The sequence below is a fragment of the Crocodylus siamensis genome, chromosome 4, assembly GCF_052110815.1.
Source record: "Crocodylus siamensis isolate JL-2025a chromosome 4, ASM5211081v1, whole genome shotgun sequence".
Lineage (NCBI taxonomy): Eukaryota > Metazoa > Chordata > Crocodylia > Crocodylidae > Crocodylus > Crocodylus siamensis.
This window is the reverse complement of record NC_143398.1, coordinates 11,158,890-11,176,549: the sequence shown is the minus strand read 5'-3', so window position 1 is coordinate 11,176,549 and position 17,660 is coordinate 11,158,890. Positions and strand designations below refer to the sequence as shown.

Genomic DNA, 17,660 nt, shown 5'->3' with positions numbered 1-17,660 from the left:
GGTCAGTGCGTGGCAGCACTGGGGCCCGGAGGGGGACAAAGCCCTCCAAGCTGCCACCACTGCCCGCAGCAGCTTTCCCCATCCCACAGCAGAAGAGGCTCATGCTCCGGGAAACCATGACAGCGGCTGCTGCCCATCATGGTCACTCCCCCCTCGGCGCTCCAGTGTCCAGGAGGGGGCAGGAACAGGCTGGCCAGCAGGACCACTTAGGCAGGGGGCAGGGAGTGGGGTTATTCCTCTCTCTGCCCCTGGGGTACCACAGTGGGGTTTGCTTGCCCCAGCCACTGACACGCGTTCCCTGCCCAGGGCAAGCGGCAGAACGAGCCTCCCTGCAGCATCCAGCAGAAGGGGCTTATTCCACGGTTTCCCCCAGGCACAGAACAAGTGGTGACAGTGCTGGGGCAGGCAGACCCCACTGCACTGCCCGAGTGCCCTGCTCCCTGTCCCCTGCCTAAGAGGCCCTGCCAGCCAGCCTCCGGTCCCACCTCCATCCCCACCCAGCAGCAGCCCCATCGCAGTTTCCCCTAGTGTGAGCCTCTTCCCAGCGGGGAGCCCCACTGCAGTGCCGGAAACCCGATGTGGGTGGTGGCAGCGGCTTGAAGTAGTCTGGCCCCCGCTGAGCTCTGGTGTGCGCGGTCTGCCACAGCTCTGCCGCTCTGCGGTGGGGCCGCTCTGGTGGGAAGGGGCTGGTACTCCATGACACTGTGACGAGCACTGCTACTCCCAACGGGGGCCCTGCCCTCTCGCCACTGCAGCAGCCAGTTGGGGGCATGACCAGATGCTGGCTGGCAGGGCCCTTAGGCAGGGGGCAGGGACAGGGGTTATTCCCCCTCCCTCCAGCATCTGGCAGAGTGGGCTTATTCCACCACTTGCCTCAAGCAAGGAGTGAGCGGTGGCAGTGGTCGGGATGGGCAGACCTGGCTGCAGTCCCCCAGGGGCTCCCCCCACATACCTCGTGCATTAGGGGACATGCCGGCCCACTGTTGTAGCAGTGAGTGGCGAGCACTCAGTGGACCTGGCTCGGGTCCCCGTTGGTGGGACAGGGAGGGGGGGGATTAAACCCTTCTCTGGCCAGACCCCCGCCCCTGCCTTTCCCTGCTTGTCCTTGCTCTGGGTGGGCCACCCCTGCCCTGCTGGAGCAGAGCTCAATCCAGAGAGCATGCTGGGATGCTGGAGGACCCATCGTTTAAGTTAAACCAGGAAGGGATCTGGGACAGACATTGCATAAATGGGTTTGAACTCAAACAGTTAAGTCTGATACTACATACACCCAGGTTTATCTCAAACTGGCAATTTTGAAGTTGGTTTATGTGCACTGAATGTCTGTTCTGTTACAGGTCTAAACCAGTTTCTGATCACTTAAACTGGTTTATATAATATCTGTCCCTAGCCTGGGAGGTCCCTCCCAGCCCTCATTTTCTATGACTCTAAAGCTCAGCCACATAGGCTAGGTACAGACTTTCAAAAAGCCCAAGGCAGAGTTGATCCAAGTTACATGGTTTTCTGTAAGCTGTGTCGTTAAATTGGTAGCAAACAGAACGCACGTTTCTGGGGGGAGCAAATCATAGATCGGGTTCTGCCATTTTTAAACCATTCTGTGTGCACCAAACTTCTGTTCTGTTCTGGGTATAGACTGGTTTTCGATCACTTATACCAGTAAACTGTAATGTGTACCTGGCCATAAAGTCCTCAGGTAGTAAAGGGCTAAAATGCATACTTAACTTCAAGCCCATACTTAACTTCCCTTTGACTTCAGCAAAGCTTAAAATAAATCACATGCTTCCAGACAAGGCATCTTACTCAGGAGCAATGGGATTAGCTGGAAAATGTCCTGATTAAAGAAAAAAGAAGTTTAGCCCATTTAGCTGTGCATTAATAAAGAGGAGTTCTGAATTGGGATGACTCAGCAAGACAGTTGCATCCTATTTGAGTTTTCATTCGCTGCAGACCGCCAACTCTCATGGACTTCAGTGAGAGTAGACCAGGCACCGATCCTCAGGGAACTGTCCAACACCTTGCAAGACTCCAGCAGGTCTCAAATGTAATCTTTTGTGAACTTGGTGAGTCTAACATAAATTATATTTAGTATGACAGACTTCTGCCTTTTTAGGTTTTTGATGCACAGTCTTAAATATTCTACATGTATTTATCTGTTTTAGAAAAGGAAAAAGAATTGATCGCACCATTTAATTATTTATTGTAAAGATAACCCCTATAAAATTGGAGTTATGCCCACCAATAGGTAGGTGACAGCTGAAATGTTTAAAGCACTACACACATACATTGAATACATGTACATCTTGTACAATGATGCATCTGTCCTGCTGCATACCACATGTATTATTGAAAAAATAAAATAAAATAAAAACCTTATTAAAGTTCCCTGACATTTTCTGTTACAGCCAATTGCCTGCAATGTAAATACTCATTCTAAAGTTTCTCCTGTGAGTCTGTGCCTCAGCTAAACATTTTTGGAAAGGCTCATACATAATTATTTTAATTCCAATTCATTATCTATAAAAAAGGAGTAGCAGATGTCAAAGTAGCCTCGGGGAAGTCGAGGGGAATGCTTTGGCCAGCAAGAGGCTGTATTAAAAGCATATGGAACTGGGAAAATAATTAAAAAAGTAGGCTGGCTCTGAAACTCAAAGTGCTTTATGTAGAGCTATATAGTTATCCAACAGTTTGAAAATTAGACTGCATCATGTGTTTTGCTTCCATATGTGATAACTTGACATATTTCAGCAGCTTGTTATATAAAATACCCTATTTAATAACATATATTCATTTATCAAACTATCCAGGCAAGGCCTTCTGTACTGGGATGATTTCATTCTCAGTTTAAAGTACTGGGGAAAAAAAGAGAATTAAGTGTTGAAAAACACAATAATGGATTGGACACGGAAGATAAAATAAAATGTACCGCCACCAGATTTGAACTCAGTATCTTTGAAATAGGACTACTTTATCTATCAGGCTACACAGTATTTGGTTAAGAGCCAGATGGGTTTACAGGTGTTAAAGTAGCCACTGGCAGGCTCTCATTTTTCTCCGAGTGCAAAGGAAATGTACTCTACTTCACAGCAAGAACTTCATGCATGAAAAATCTCATGCAAATTGGATGTATTTGACAGTATTTTTCTTCTTCAGTGAACATGTGGAAAGATGATAATTAAGAAAACAAGGAGATTCCCCCTACATATATTGCTCTGTAGGTTCAGGCCCCTATTAAGAAGGACTTTTTTTGGTTGGTGCCTGAATGTTCGGGAGTTAGGCGAATTAGATCTGTGCAAACACATAAAAAGAATCTGGTTTCAGGGTAACTCCGATTCCACGTTCAGCTTCTATCCTGTGTAAATAGCAATGATGGCACTCCTATTTCTAAGCTGGCATGAATCACCACTTTGACTCCTCATAACTCACACAAACATAAAAGTAATGCTAACTGTCACAAACCCTAAAGAGACGGGAAGTTCATAAGAGGATGAAACGCCACATATGTTCCAGTTCCTTTGGGATGTACTTCTGCAAAGTGAATTTAGGATATCACTCCCACTCTTATAGGGCTTAAAATGTATTTCTATTGCAGCAAAATACACTGGGGCCTGATTTTGAACATGCTGTAAGAAAAACATGTAGGAAACAAATCTCAAAAATAAAGTAGCCTGACCTCCCAATGCCTACACGTGCAAGTACTTCACATTGCCAAAGTGACACTACCTACATACATCAATGTTAGTAAAAGTGGATGCCCAAGGCAGGAACTTAGGAGACTTTTAATGAAATAATATGTTTTTATTCTTCTCTTACAAATATCCATAGGCATTTACGCCTAGTATGAACTGGTGCTAGTGAAGTTTTAGTTTTTAAAAAAGCACCCATGTTTTTGCATGCTGTAAAAAAGTACCACATTTTTTGAGACCTTTAAACCTCATTGACTGCATAAATGTATATTTAAAAAAACAAACCAAAACCAAAAAAACTTCTTGCTCCAGTGACACATGGGATTGGGGTGGATTTCTACCACTGAATTTTAAATTGGCTTAAAAGGCAAAATAAAAGTAGTACTATGTTGTACCCCCTCCAGCCAAAATGCCATGGTTTTAGCCCATTTCTACTCAATTCTACTTGCACTGTATTGAGAATACTAATGCCATTGTCCTTGATATCTGGTACTCCCATAGATCCCTGCCCACTAAGAAATGGAGCCCATACTTCAAAAGTAGCCTATATAAATGGGACTGCTTGCAATAGCAGGGGCTGACCTCTCAGGTCCCTTTGCCTTGCAGTTCCTTCACCCCCATTGACCTATTCCAAATGTCTTCCCCAAAATCTGTATTTTGTCAATGGAAAACCATTCGTTGATGATGGTAAGGCAGCATGCCAGGAGGAATCTTTAATATTTACTCTTTTGTCACACACATCATTGTTTATTTTAAGGAAACTCAAAACACCTTCCTGTGCTTACAGCTATCCTTATGCAAACCAATACTCTTATTGCAAATTTCCAAATCCTCTCTCCTTGCTGCTTCCAGTTATTTGTTACACCCACTTAATATATTTTATCTCAGTTACATTAAATTCTTCAGAACATGGACAATATGTTCCAGTGTTTGTGTCTCAGCTCTGTCCGGGGGCTTCAAAAAAAAAACAAATAACTAGATTCATGCAAGGATAGGTTACTCTATTCATGTATTCTTGATCAGCACTTTTCTGAAGGAGAGGAAAGTTCATGGAGAACACATTTCTAATTGTAAAAAAAGCTAACATTTGGGTGGAAAATAGAACTAAAGTAGTCTTTTTGTATTAAGACAATGTTCAGGGAATGGATTTTTTGTGACTATGAATTTCTGTTTTTAATATAAAAACATAATCTATATTAGTCATTTAGACAAACCCTTGCACTGGCAAGATTTGCTGCACTTCAGTACAAACATATTTTCCCTTGTACTCTGAAGAGTTTGATGTCTTTTAATTTTCCTGTACCTGGCAAGGTACCACTATCAAGTTATGTTAAAACTTTACATTTCGACTATCATCAAGGTCATACTTTACAAAAGGAGCACCAATGCATATGTACTTTAGCAATGGCAAAATAGACTGTAGTATGATCAAGCATACTCAGACCAAAAAGCTAATCCCACTAGCAGGAATCCATGAAAATTCACCTCTCTAGAGATCAGTTATAGCCCTCAGTTACTGTTTTGAGAGTTATCTGAGAATCAAGGATTGCTGTGGGTGATATCTTTTATTGGACCAGCTACATAGTTAGGATAGGGTTAGAAAACCTTTTGAATGCAAGATATACTTCAGGTCTTAGAAGAAAAGACAGCACAGTGTCAGTAAAAAAAAAAAACAAGCAGGGGGACTACACATGCGTTAATACATCTGTTCCTTATAACACATCCTCTGAAGTTGGAAAGCATCACCTTAGTTTTACAGATGATGATCTAAGGAACTGAAATATTAAGCAATTAGTCCATGGCCACACAAGGCAATTATGGCAAGGCTTGGTATGCACCTCAGGTATCCAATGTTTCAGTCCAGTGCTGTAACCAATTTTTTAAAACAGATAGCCCCACGAGAGCACCAGTACACCCCGTGACCAGACGTGCTCCCCCCACTTAGGCGATGGGCAGGGGGGACACGTGGGAGCACCAGTGCCTCCACTGTGAGTGCCAGCTGGGGAGTGGGAGCGCTGGATGTAGCTCTATGGCCGCTTATGGGAACACCGTGGCCACTTCTCGGTCGGTGAATTTTGCCACAGGGGGACCCCCCTCTCCGGTCGGCAAGATTGGCTGGGGGGGGTGGGGCCCTCCCCCACAGTTGATGACTGGTCCCTGGTGGGGCATGTGCTCCCCCTGACTAAGGTGGCACCAGCCTCTCATGAGATAGCTCATGTAGCTTTACCCCATCTTTAGATCAGTATCCATGTGTGACGAAAGCCCTGTTCTTGCATTGCAGGGCATAGAGTCCAATGAGAATCCCAGCCTTTGATTTTTGCTCCAAAGGACACCTGGACAGTTGAAAGCCTATGAGAAATATGGATGGCGACTTAAGGATTTTAGCAGAATTCTACCTTTCTAGACTTAACTAGCACAGCACCACATTTCTCACTTCTTGCTTAATATAAAATTATTAGCTGCCACATATAAATCATTTTTTTCTGTAAAGAAACCCAAGAGAAGTTGACCTAGATATTCTTGACTGGAACATCTGAAAGACCTTTGTATTCAGTAGAGGGATGCTTTATCTGGTAGTGTTTAGTTAGGATAGGATGGCATATTAAAACAGTAAACTTGGCACTAAGATTAATAGAAATCTTAGATTTAGTGTGGGCTGACATAGCAGAAAGGTACCTTCCTTTGGATTCAGAGGCACAAGTTTAAGCTTCTCTCCACACTCATGCTTATGGTGTCGGTAGGAGCCTGAAATGCTGATTTTCAGGATCTCACTGGTTCACAATCACTTGTGAATGAAGAGGAAAAGTATCAATGCCCAGGAGTCCCCTTCCAGTTGTATGTTCCTATGAAAGCCATTTTCAATCAGCCTAGCTGTAAATAGGTACTAAAATCCTTTGGGCTTGAGTCAAAAGCAACCAGGTATAATGTTAACCAATAGGGCTGTGTGAAACAGCACCTTCTCATTTTGACTTCTGTTTTGCCACTTCAAAATGTTGTTTTGTTTGGTTTGAAGCACTGTTCCATTTCATTTTGTCGAAACTGTTTTGCTGTTTTAACGTATTTTGACATTTAGCCCCCAGACTATAATGGGGAATCATAAAAATGCCAATGACTTTGTCATTTCTTGCTTGATTCAGATGCAAATTACAGGGATGGTAGCCCATTCTAAGAGCCAGCAGCAGAGCCATTCCAAGTGCAGCCCTGGCCAGTGGCTCTCCACCACCTTTTGCCACCAGGCTCAGCTCCGTGGGGCTGCGGAGTCTCCAGCCATCAGGCTGTGCTCAGAGCCAAAGCTGCACACCAAGTGGCTCTGCCAGCCCGTTGGAGCTCAGCCCAGTGGCGGGAGAATCAGTGGCAAAGCCACTCAGAGTGCAGCCCTGGCGAGCACAGCCCAGCAGTGGGCGGCTCTGCAGCCCCACAGAGCTGAGCCTGGCAGTGGAGAGCCACTGGCCAGGGCTGCACTTGGAGCAGCTGCACCACTGGCTCTCCCCTGCCTCTCGCCACCAGGCTGCTTCGAAACTTTCATAGTTTCATAGCTTCTATGGTTGGAAGGGACCTGAGTAGATCATCTAGTCTGACCCCCCGCCATGGCAGGAAAGATTACTGGGGTCAAATGACCCCAGCAAGGTGTTCATCTAACCTCCTCTTAAAGACCCCCAGGGTAGGAGCCAGCACCACTTCTCTTTCAAAATGTTCCAAGTGCCATCATTTCGTTTCAAAGCCTTTTGTTTCATTTTGATTTCGCTGTTTTGAGCTCGAAACATGTCTTAACAGGTTTGAAACAAAACACTCATTGAAATTTCACACAGCACTACTAACCACATCACTCCCTTGTGTACTGCAGGATATTGAAACTAGTATGTATGTTTTTAAGCATGCTAGACTGATGGGCTTCTTGGGGGAGAACTTTGATCTTTCTTTTCTTAGGTTTATTTAATATGCTTGTAAATCCAAGTAGTTATACCAACCTAGACACTCACATAGTTGGCTGATTTGTGAAAAAATATACTGAATCACCTCTACAGAGTACCTACCTTGGATGCCAGGCTAATAGTTACCCCACAAAGAGATATGAGGGAAGTCACTGCAAATGAGCCCCCAAAGAGGGGAAATTTCCTTAGAATTATAAAGCTTTAGATCAAACCTTTAACTGGAGAAGGCCTATTTCCAAAACAAGGAGCCAAGATTTGAATCAAACCCTATTTTAGGCTGAAGAGCTTTGGTCTAACCACCTTTTCATGGAGCTCTCACGCTTCAAGTGGGGAACTGAAAACAAAATACTATGGAAGAGGTTGTTCCTTTCAGGTTTTTTTTGAAACACAGCAAGCAAAATCAGGATACAAGACAGAACAAGAACCAAGGATCTCAACTTGCAACAAGGGAAGTTTTGGTTGGATATTAGGAAAAACAACTCTCACTAGGGGTGGTGAAGTACTGGGATGGGTTATCTAGAGAGGTGGTGGAACCTTCATCCTTGGAGGTTTTTAAGACCCGGCTCAACAAAGCCTTGGCTGGGATGATCTAGTTGGGGCTGGTCCTGCTTTTGAGCAGGGGGTTGGACTAAATGACCTCCTGAGGTCCCTTCCAGCCCTCATTGTCTATGATGCTATGATACTCTAAAAACAGCCAATTCTCTGTACTCAGGAGGACCAAATTATAACACTGAACCTCTTGAGAGCTGATTTAAATCCTTCATGGCCCTCTGTCTGAAACAAAACATGCTGTCAGTAGTGCACCAAGAGAAGTTTGGTTTACCTTGGTTTTTCCAAATCACCACATTTGACTGAGGCCAGCAGTGAATTAATATAATGCCTTAATCATAAGATTAAGGAAATATAGTAATGTCAATAGCTTTTTCAAATGTTCATTGTCTGAATAATAGGCTGACTCAGTAGAATTGCAATTACAGTTGGAATTCTGCACTGTGGCCTCAGCCTAAATTTTTGCCACTGCCTTGTTTAATCAGAGCATTTTGAACTACAGTGCTCTGGATCTGTGCATTCAAACCCAACTGCGTAATACACTATTCTTGAGGCTGCAGTTTCTTTTCTCTCTTTCTTTCCTCTGTCTTCCCCCCACACTCAGTGAGCTTTGCCCAGATCACTGGGGGAAAAAAAAGTGCAGACACCTGCCTATGCTGGACCACCAGCTTTGGTGCATGAGATCAAAATTAGTTAACATAGCTATGGGACAAGCCCAGTTTGATTTTGCGTCCCTCTAGATTTTTTAAGTTAAATTAGCACTGATGAAAGATGTCAGACTGACAGCTCTACACTCTCAAGTTATTGATTTATCCTCATCACCAATACATCACAGGCAGCAAGGCAAGCCTCACCACAGTGTACCAAAGTACCTGAGCCTTGACTTTCACAACAGTGAAGTTCAGAATTGTACATTAAATCCTCAACCTCTATTGCAATAGACAATTATGCTGGGGAGGTTATTTGTGACAGAACATATCCCTTAGGACTGGAACCGAGGTAAGCAATATATTTCACCTTGGTCAAAGAGTCACAAGGCCATTTTTCTTTCTGCGCCCTCCAGTCAGATACTTAGAGGGTGAAACAGACTTCAAAGAAGCTATGAAAATTTACAACAGCTGAGAATATGCTTTTGCTGGATACAAACTGAGTAAATAGAAGGAAAACCCACACATCCCATTACTAGTCCCCCCCAGGAGTCCTGCTAAAATACCTTCTAAAGGAAGCTGTACTGAAGACACAGTATGTAGTGGTCACTATGAATGTCGTATTTTCATTAGTCTTGCTTTGTGCTTTTCCCCCTATTAATATATTTATTAAGTAGGTCAGTTCTGTACACTCAGAAGGTTAATATTAAGCTTAATTTAAGGTATTGCATACTGTGCAGAATTTCAGTATTTTCCCAAAGGAAAAAAAAAGTCACCCATTGTATGAAAAACCTCCTAGATAGTAGCTGCAGCAAGGAGAGGTTATCAAATAAAAGTCTCAATTTGTGGCCAAACCTTGTTTCCCATTTTTGGAGTCTGTTCCACCAGAGTGATTTTCTGTCAAAAACAGCAAAAAAGGGGAAAAGGATAATTCCTTATTTTTATTTTCCAACCTCCAAACCCTGAATCCTGCATTTTTCCCCTACATGCAAAGAATCACCTACAGGGACTATCTAGACAAAACAAATTCAACCAAGAGCTGAATTTACAATGCCGTAGCCTCTTGAGATGGACATAGCAAAGCAGCAGAGGGACAGAACAGCAGTGTCGCTGTTCCACACATGGAATTCGGGTGTCACATCACCGGTACTGAAAAGGTTTTATGTCCCTTTCTAAGGGGTGAGCCAGTTCTTACTGGGACACAAATGCCAAAGGGTTTTATATGAGCAGCCTGCACAATACTGTGGGAAGTGCCATCTCTACACCAGGAAGTCCATCCTCTGTGACAGCCATGTCACTTTGGTGCTGCTTGCCTCTTTACACCTGATCACACTTGTTGACACATGTGCCAAAACAGAGCACCTGATCAGGAGAAGAAAGAGACACCGAGCTCCTACATGAATGAAGCTGCCAAATCAACATGTTGTATTGCAGCAGGGGCTCAAGAAATCTTTCATAAATGCTGTACATGTATCAAGGATAAAACTATGTGATACACCTGCTGGCACACAAATACGTAGTTGACAATCAAACACAGAGGTCATTTCTGTCATATTAGCATATCAAGGTCATAGAGTTTACCTGGACCTCTTCATGAGATAAAAGGAGATGACCTTCTGCACAGGAAATCTATCCCTTCATGCTTATTGCACTGGATGACAGATAAGAGCCCGTTTTCATTATTTGTCTTAGGCTAAGTACAGACAGTCCAAAAGCCCAAAGCTGAATTGATTCAGTCTTTGCAGGTTAGTTTAAGCTACAGGGATTAAACTGAGAAACAACTGAAAAGACATTCACTTTTGATTCAGAAAATGAAGCCGCATGCCTGCAGTGGCTCAGGCCAGAAGCTGGGGGGTGCTAGAGCATGACTCTAGCATGTAGCTAACATGGGTTGTTTGTTCCTCCTTCTGCTGCCCTCAAGGTCTGTGGTATTTGCAGTCCAGACTCATAGCAGCAGGACTCCACTGCTGCTGTGGGCAGACAGCACAGCCCAGCTGTGCAGGGCTGGAAAGCATGCTGGGGGACTGTGATTTTACCTGAACCTAGAAGGGGTCTGGGACAAGTTTCATACACTGGTTTGACTCAGATCAGTTAAGTCTGATACTACAGTCAACCAGGTTTATTTTAAACCAATTTCAGCCATTTTGAAACTGGTTTGTGTGCCCTGAACTTCTGTTCTGTTACAGGTTTAAACCAGTTTCTGATCACTTAAATCAGTTTATGTGTAACTTCTGTCTTTAGCCTTAGAGTAGAAACTAAAGGTCCCAAGAATCCAGGGTTTTTGGAGAGATCTATTATTGGATCAAGTGCACAGTTGGGAGAGATGTTCCCCAGGTCTGGGGAAGAAACCCGAGGAAGGCTAGTTTTGGCTTGAGAGTTTGTTTAACATCTCTCCCAACTATGCAGCTCTTCCAATGAAAAAAAAATCATTTCAAACCCGTTCCATCTGGATAATCACAGCTACAAAGACTCCAGCCCTACTCCAATCTAAATTTGATTTTACTGTACTATGCTCTGTACACACATATTATGAGAGATAATCTGAACCCCAAAGTTTTCACAGTCAAAATTGGTAAGGTCCATACAAACGCCTCTCCTCACTTTACAGACTGAGGACCAAGGCCCAAAGTTATAGACGAGTTTATGACAGAACTGACAATTGAAAGCTGTATTTTCTGGAGTCCTAGTTTAGCAGCTCAACCACAAAACCTTTCTCCTGAAGGACATTAGTTGCACATCTCAGATCAAGGTGCCACCCTTATGCTACGTGCTTGCCCAGTGTTCTGGGCAGACTGAGGCTGTGGCTCATCAAAAAAAGCATCATAATAGTAGGCAGGATAGGAGCCACGTGGAAAGAATATTACTGGAGGATGCTGTGAAAAAAAACAGTGATATTTTTGCCCTTTGGATTAAGAAAAATAGATACTCTTTTATCCCTCCCCTGCCTCATACACACACTTTGAACCCTGTTGTGATTTCCTTTACAAAGGCATCTGTGTGCATCTGGAACCTAAAACTCCAACAGGTGAAAGGGAATCTTTTTTGCACATGGCCTCAGCATTAATCACCTTGCAAAAGAGAAATGCCTGTAAAACATTACTGTTGTTATGATTTGTATTACAGTGACGTTTAGGGACCTCAGACCAGGATCAGGAACTCCCCTGTGTCAAGTACAGAGCACAGCATCTAACCTAAAGAGATGTTAATGTAAAAAGAGAAACCACCCATAAAAAAAAAATATAGCCCCACGCCAGAGGTTGCACAGCAGGGTCAGCGACCAAGCCGGTGATAGAACCTAGTCTGCCAACTCTTGCTTCAGCATTTAATCCATTAGATCACACAGTACTGGAAGAGCAGCAGCCAGGGATAGATCCAGGGTGGTGCTGTGGTAAACTGGCACCCCTTCTTCCACAGCACACGTCATGCACCAGCAGCTCCAAATTCCTGCATCTCTGAATGTCTGCGACCCGTGGAGTCGGGAAGTGCAGCTGGAGTCCCAGGCTGGCATGGGACGCCCAGGAAGACCAGGGGACATAGTGGGGACCAGATGAAGAAGCAGGGGCCCATCTACTGCCACCACTGTCCCCAGATGATCCGGGGATGGGGGAAGCCCCAGGACTACTCCTGCCCTGCTCTTTCTGGAGGCTTCTGCTGGGAGCATCTGTGCAGGATGCCAGGCTCAGCACCAGTATGTGGGTCCTTGCTCCATTCCCCTTCACTGCGCTTCTCCCATCATCCCAGGGACTCCAGCCGAGGGGAGTGGTTATACGGGATGCAAAGCCCAGCTATGAATGGTAACAGTGGTTGGAGAGTTCCCCCTCCAGCACTTTGTCCTATCCAGTAGGAGACACCCAGAGAAACTGGCCAGGACGGAGAAGCGCCTGGAAGGGGAGATCCACCTGCTGTTGCTGTCCCTGGCCAAGCCGTACACTCTGAGCAGATGCTCACAGAAGTGAATCTGGGGTTCCCACCGCCCATCAACCAGCCCAGGTCCTGCCTTCCTGTGCCCAGAAGAAAACCCTGGGCAAACTTTGCTGGAGTGGAGTGTGGGGGAGGGGGTGAGAGGAGAAATGGGCTGGGAGGTGCTTACGCTAGATGATGTGGGGATGCTGGGGGTGGGGGGTGGGGAGGGAGGAGGAGTCTTACCTGCTTTAAGGACCCAAAAAGCCCCAGCAGCTGCTGCCGAGATTCAGTCTTTCTGCTTGGGGGGGGGGGGGGAAGGGGTGGTCTACAGCACCAGTGCCATCTCCTGCACCCTCTTTTTTGAATTCCTACATCTACCCAAGGCACTGATGGTTACTTCATTATCAGCAATGCACAGGATGGAAGGAACCCAGCTTGACATTCGGATCTCAGGTTGAGTTTGCAAGACTGGCAGGGACCCAACATTTTCTTTGACTTAAATCTTATGAACAGTTTACAACAGAACCAGAATGCTCAATTATGCCATTTTCAATGTGCCACATTCAGAGTACCTAAAGGATTTGCAATACCGAGATAGTGACATGCTAGCATCCCTGAAATCACGATGTGAATGCAGTTGCCATGTGTATTTCTTCACAGGAGCTGCATTAAGATATTCCCCTGACCACCTTCTAAAAAACTGATTGCTCCCTGATATGAAGCATAAAAAATGGTACCACTAAGTCTGCGGTTTGTGGTAGTTTCAGATTTCTTTGCTAATCCCAAATGTAATTTTAATTCAAACCTTGCTTCCCATGGAGACTAACGAGAGAATTTTTTGGCCAGTAAAGTACAACCAACTTCAATTTTATCAAGTCCTGCTTCCCCCAGGCACGGTTTTATACTGTACACAAACATAATCCTCAATTTTGATCATTTTCTGGTACTAATTTTCCTGCCTGTATTGCAGATATTAAATAAAGCCAAGCACAGGCATTTGGCATACAAATAGATTTACCTTAAATCCATCCCCCTTAAAAAGTAAACCTTCACAGCCTTGCTGTTTTCACAGCAATAAAGAGGTAGTTGAAAAGATCAAATAAAAAAGCTTTTACCTAAAATGTACTTGTTTAAAAGGGCAATTTTATACAGGAGGAGGAAATGAAATTTGTTCAAAAGGATTTAATCTTAACAGATATGCACAATATATAGCAGGAAATTGCAATCCTCAGATATCTGATGGACTTCTATACCTCCAGGGTATTGAAAAAACCCCACAACCCAAACCTGACAGGATTGAGGATAGGCTGCAATGTTTAAAATGCTCCAATGTGTTTAAATTTAAACTGTTTAGAATATTTACCCTGAAATACTCAAAATTGTCTATAAAATTGTATTTTAAAGGCCACAAAAATACCACTCCTCTAACTTACAAAAAAAAAAAAAATCACCATGGCTTGACAGTGATGTAATTTTGTTTAAACGACATATTTTGGCACTAAAACCTAATTCTGATTGTCCTTCAAGTACAGCAGAGCTTGTCAACAGATTATTTTCTAATCTTGCGCCAGTAAAATATAGCTTTACATCAGGATCCATATACACTGCTTTCAATACTGCCTATAAACATGTCTCTGCGTTGCTTCAAATGGAACCTCAGGGTACAAAGCAATATACAACAGAAAAAAATAATTGTGCCATTTTATGACTCTGAAAACCATGCAACTCTGAAAGCGCAACTTAACAAATTGGGATGATAAAAACAGCTTTATTACATACCATTTTAAGATTTTTTTTAAAATTCATGTTTCATGATGAAAGTGCTAATGAAGAGATGAAAGCAAAGCCGAGGTTAGTTTAAGAGAATTATAATGTTCAGCATGGCCCAAAGACAATGGTAATACAAAAATTTACATCTAGGGACCAACTAAATTCACCTAAACTGGTTGGTATCTAAATGAATAGAGATGCAATTGCTTTTAATATCAGGCAGGCAGAGTATTCTGACTCATAATGACAAAGGAAATTCAAACAAACCGGGGAGTCGCTTTATAACTGTATGGGAAACGCAAGAAAGGTGCTTCCATTTTACTCTGTGCATTTTACTTCCCAGAGTTCATGTGGCAGTAGACTCTTTTCTGTTATAGATTATCCAACTAGCATTGGAAATTTCCCTATATTTTAATGAAAAAAAATGCCATTTTCTGCTGGAGAAGAAGCAGAGTTTCATAATTTCAACTCCATTCTGTACCTGGATTCTATTAGTTAAGGGGTGGGGTGGAGAAACCAATTCAATATTTTAAAGATCAAAGGTGAAAAGATTAAGATCCATTTTCCTACATCCCAATTGTAAGTCTCAGAGCAAACACTAAGGGAAGTGGTTCATTCTGAAAAGGAAGGACAGCCTTGTGGTTAAAGCACTGGGCCTGTATTCAGAAGACCTGGATTCAGTTCCTGATTCTGCCAGAGACTTTGTATAACCTTCACCAATCCTGCTAACTGTTCTGTAGTTCATCTCCCCATCTGTAACATAAGAACAACTTCCTTCTCATCTGATCTCAATGGTGGCAGTACATCGCTGCATGCTCTGTTATGAAGGGAGTGTCTCTTACGCCGCATACGTAAAGTTCTGAGCACAATAGGGCTCTATTCTCAAGACGTAACATGAAAATAAATATTTGGCAAGAATTTTGAACTTTCTTGTAAATTCAATAGTCTTTTGTGATCATCCACACCTTAAGAACACTCTTAAGCAAACTGGAGAGGAAGCAGCTGAAAAGGCTGGTACAACTGATTGGAAAATCATGCTCAGAGTATTTGGAAGGATGATTCAAGTGGGGTTTGACAAGGGTCTAACCTGGTATTATTCAACATTTGTGTTAATCGCTTGGATGATGGCACGGACTGCACTTACTACACTTACAAATGATAAGCCAGGAGAGATAGCAAGCACTTCAGAGAAAGGGATTAAAATCCAAAAGATGTTGACAAATTGGAGAGCTAGTCTGAAAGAAATAGGAAGAAATTCAGTTAGAGTAAGTGCAAAGCCCTGCACTTACGTAGGAATAATCAACTGCACAAATACAAAACCGGGACTGACCAAGTAGGGCAGATTTCTGTGGAGTACTGAGGAGTTACAGGGGGGAAAAAAATAATCACAAACAGAACAAGAGTTAACATCTTAGGGCGCGTGTATACGAAATGGGGGTTTTCTGTGCCATAAATTGAAGCAGTGGGTTTTTAAGAACACTGCTTCAATTTAGGGCGAAGTAAACCCCTGTCTCGTGTACACCCATGTGTTACCTGCATCTCTGGCAGTGAGGATGGGGAGGGGACGGCGAGCTGCGGGCGAAGTGGTCCCTGGGCTGCAGGGGAAAGAGGCTGGGGCTTCCCTCAGTGGAAACAGCAGACCCTCCCAGGCAGCACCCGCCTGCAGGCAACCAGCTCAGGTGGTCCCGGGGGGCGGGCACCGCAGCTATGGAGGGAAGGACTGGGTGCTCACGCAGCTCATGTAGGTAGGCAGGCTCGGGGGGTGGGGGGGGGAAGTCAGGCTCATAGCTTTTTTTTTGTCCTTTTCTTTTCTTCCTTTGGTGGAGCCTGCCTTCCCAGGCTGCTGCCAGGCTGCCTGCACAAGCTACTTGCACAGCCCCTGAGCCTCATGGAGCCCAGTGCTTCACTCCATGGATGTAGGGCAGCAAACTACAACTCCTCAGAGGTGTTTTAGCTTGTTGTGCCTCAGTCATTTAAAGTGCATTACGCCGCCGAATGCGCTACAGTGGCTGGAATTAATGCGCGATATGCCACTGATAAGTGTAAACACCAATGCCATTAAAGCTGTGCAAAAGCATTTAACCTGCTTTAAAGTGTTGTGCACACGTGCCCCTTGTTTCATCTACACACGCCCTTAGTGTTACAAGAAAGAGCAAGAGTGCACCGACCCCATACTAGGATATATAAACAGGAATAATGCATGTATGTACTGGTGGGGCCTCAGAACATTACATCTAGTTTTGGACACCATTCATCAGGAAAGACGTTGACAACTGGAAAGGGAATCCAAAGAAGAGAAACCAAAGTGATCAAATTCTAGAGAACATGGTAAATTGAGTAAAACCTTCATTTGTTCTGTGGAGAAATGAAGATGGTGGTGAGGGGCGACAGACTTTCAGAGGTCAAAGATGAAGAAAGCAAAAAGAAAAGTTCTAAACTGTTCTGCATGTCTACTGGGGACAGGAAAATTAGTAGTGGCACAAAATTGTAATGAGGGAGACTTAGATGGGATATAAGAAAAAATTAACTAAGGATAAGCACCGGCAACAATTACATACAGGGTTTTTGGAACCTCTATCACTAGAGGATTTTAAGAGTATGTTAGACAAGTATCTCTCAGGCTTAGTTTAGGTGTCATTGAGCCCATCTCATCACAGGTGGACGGATGGGATGCCTCAAGATCCTGTCCATCCCTATCTTCTTTTATCCCTTCTATATATGAGCAGATTCAACAGATGAAATATGTTTAGGTAGGTAGGTTTGCCTTGCAGTCTTTTACCAGTTTGGAACAAGGATATACCAGACAGCTCATACACAAATAAAAGCCAATTTCTGTGAGAATAACCGTGCTACTGCAATGTCCAGAATCAATCCAGTGAATTATTTATTCTAGAGTCTTGGATCTATAAAGACCTGTGTCAGGCATACTTTACCATTTCTTGATATATTGAGTCATATATATTGCCAAAGATGGTACTTTGCTCATTAATATATTGGCAGAATTTGGAATGGAGGACTGGGGCCAGATTAGTTATGCCAACATTCATTTTGCTCACAACTCACCTGGGATACCTCCTTATCCTTCAGAGGAAACTTCCCACTAAATAAGCATGCACATCTCTGATTGACATTAAAGGAGGAGTGCTCACTAAAAACCAGACTAGATCAATAATTAA

General features: G+C 43.6%; 1 protein-coding gene across 2 annotated transcripts in view; it reads right to left on the bottom strand.

Annotated features, from left to right (window-relative positions):
• CELF2 (CUGBP Elav-like family member 2) overlaps positions 1–17,660 on the bottom strand; it is a 618,606-nt gene that overhangs the window by 444,154 nt on the left and 156,792 nt on the right. The gene's annotated exons all lie outside the window — the stretch shown is intronic.